The sequence below is a fragment of the Nerophis ophidion genome, linkage group LG15, assembly GCF_033978795.1.
Source record: "Nerophis ophidion isolate RoL-2023_Sa linkage group LG15, RoL_Noph_v1.0, whole genome shotgun sequence".
In the NCBI taxonomy this organism is placed as follows: Eukaryota; Metazoa; Chordata; class Actinopteri; order Syngnathiformes; family Syngnathidae; genus Nerophis; species Nerophis ophidion.
In genome coordinates, this window is record NC_084625.1 from 34,591,070 (window position 1) to 34,593,735 (window position 2,666).

Sequence of the window (2,666 nt, forward strand, 5' to 3'; positions counted from 1 at the left end):
GAATGGGAAAGAATTCCATTTTCAAAGCTTCAACAATTAGTTTCCTCAGTTCCCAAGTGTTTATCGAGTGTTGTTAAAAGAAAAGGTGATGTAACACAGTGGTGAACATGTCCTTTCCCAACTACTGTGGCACGTGTTGCAGTCATGAAATTCTAAGTTAATTATTATTTGCGGGAAAAAAAATAAAGTTTATGAGTTTGAACATCAAATAGTTTGTCTTCATAGTGCATTCAATTGAATATGGGTAAAAAGGGATTTGCAAATCATTGTATTCCGTTTATATTTACATCCAACACAATTTCCCAACTCATATGGAAACGGGGTTTGTACATGCATACAAATGTTTTAAATTAGATTTTCCTCTAAGGTTAAATTTCTCCTCTTTTGATGAAAATAATTGTTGTACATTCTTGGGTAGCAGGTTATAGTTTGCTTTTATTTTAGCAGTTTGCAAATGTACCCAAATTTTTTTTTTGGAGCAATGAAAAAAAAAGAAAATAAAGACAAAAGGGGAAAAAAAACTGCCTGCATGGCAGCTTTGTGTCAACATTGCCACTTTTTCTCATTAGATTCCACCTCGTTCCACTTTTTTTAAATGTTAATTTTGTATTTTTGCAATACTATCAATTTTGCAATTTTTGCAGAATGTGTGGCGGGCCACAAATGGCCCCCGAGCCACACTTTGGACACCCCTACCCTGGGACTAGCTTCATTGTCAGGTGCTGTGGCCCCGGGAATACACTTAATTATTGCTGGTTTACTAAACTGTATGTTCCGGGTTATGGAGTCCCCTATTACAAAGGTGTAGTGCACGGTAGACTGGGGTGTAAAAATGTGTCCGCGGCATCTAAAGTTACGGAACTACTCTGCACTAACTGGCGGACACGGTCTTCTAGTAGGACCAAACTTGTGACGGGACAGCGGGAGAAGAAGACGGCAGGAAGATGATGACGTCGTCAGCTGTCAGCGTATTTATTGGAAACAAGAAATGTGTGTGTGGTGTGTAATTAACCCAAAGAGATGAAATGTACTAGGTGTGAGACTTATCTGAGCGTGGAGATCTGAAAGTGTTGATGGTGCGTGTTGATCCAGGCAGAGGTTTCCAATTTGGGTAAGGCAGGCTCGAGTGTCGGAGGACAGGCGGAGGATCAAGGGGAGGAGCGTGGCGTCTTGGTTGGTAGGCAGGCGTGATGTCGATGTCCAGGGAGGCGGGGGAAGATCCACGGGGGTTTTTAGGTTGATGAGACACACAATTCAACAACGAGGAATGACGACGGGGAGCTGGAGAACGACACAACACAAGAGACGATGAGCACAACAGGGAGGGAGCACAGAGAGAGAGCAAATGCATGCAGGAATGCTGGAGACGTGGGCTTACTGTATAGCGTACGTGAAGCTATGTTCTGGCGTCAGGTCTAAGTTTGTGCTGGATTATGAAGGCCGATCGATCATCAAGGACAGGTGGGTTGATTGCGGAGTGTTTGCAGCCGCGCTGAAGCGCGCTCGCACGGAGAGGGAGCGCTTGTGGGCGTGGTCCGCGACGCGCTCGTGAGGGCGTGCAAAAGAGGGAGAAGCAGCGGAAGTCTTACCCATAACAGCACCCCCCGCCTCCATGCGAGACTCCCGACGAGCCTCGGGGTGCCAGGGGGTGAGTTCGATAGAAGTCCTCAATAAGGGAGGGGTCGGCAATGTAAGAAGTCGGGACCCATGATCTATCCTCCGGTCTATAGCCCTCCCAGTCCACGAGGTATACCCATCCTCCTTCCTGTCGTCGGACCTTGAGAATCCTCCTCACAGTCCACACCTGGTCCCCATTCTCCAGGATCCTAAGTGGAGGGGGGGCAGGAGTAACTGTTCGTTACTGGCTTTACCTGAGACACGTGGAACACCGGGTGGGATCTCATGGAACGAGAGAGGTCTAGGCAAACTGAGGCAGGATTGACCCTGGATTTGACCGTATAAGGTCCAACAAAACGTGGTGCTAGCTTCTGAGAGGATATCAAGAGGTGGAGGTCCTTGGCCCGTAGCAGCACCTGCTGTCCGGGTTGATAGTTGGGAGCCATGATGCACCGCCGGTTGGCGTTACGATGCATCTTCTCAGATGCCTTCAATAAGGCCGCTGGGCAGACTTCAACATTTTGCGGCATCTTCTCAGGTGGGCTCGGGTGGAAAGGACTGCCACTTTGATCTCCTGAGAGGGAAACAAAGGAGGTTGAAAACCCTGCAAGCATTCAAAAGGGGACATACCAGTAGCCGCGCAGGTCATGGAATTAAAGGAGTACTCCACCCATGGGATGAACATGCACCAGGAGTTGGGCTGTTGAGTAGCCATACAGCGCAGCATGGTCTCCACCCCCTGGTTGGCCCTTTCCGCTTGTCCATTACTCTGGGGGTGGTAGCCAGAAGTCAGGCTGACCGTGGCTCCGATCCCCTTGCAGAGGGCTTGCGAGACCCGGGAAATGAATTTGGGGCCACGATCAGACACAGTGTCGGTGGGAATCCCGTGAATTCTTACCACATGCTGGACCAGCAGTTCTGTGGACTCGGCGGAAGATGGGAGCTTGGGCAAGGGTATGAAATGGGCTGCCTTGGAAAACCTGTCGATAACGGTGAGGATTGTGGTGTTACCTTTAGAGGGGGGAAGTCCAGTGATGAAGTCCAGAGCG

The 2,666-nt window shown here is 49.0% G+C and overlaps 1 long non-coding RNA gene across 1 annotated transcript; it reads right to left on the reverse strand.

Moving 5' to 3' along the window:
- Positions 1–956: 956 nt before the first annotated feature.
- On the reverse strand, positions 957–2,392 carry LOC133569860 (uncharacterized). Its single transcript, XR_009809948.1, has 2 exons — positions 1,379–2,392; positions 957–1,281 (listed from the first exon to the last, which is right to left on the reverse strand). It is a non-coding gene; the product is annotated as an uncharacterized LOC133569860 (long non-coding RNA).
- Positions 2,393–2,666: the final 274 nt, after the last annotated feature.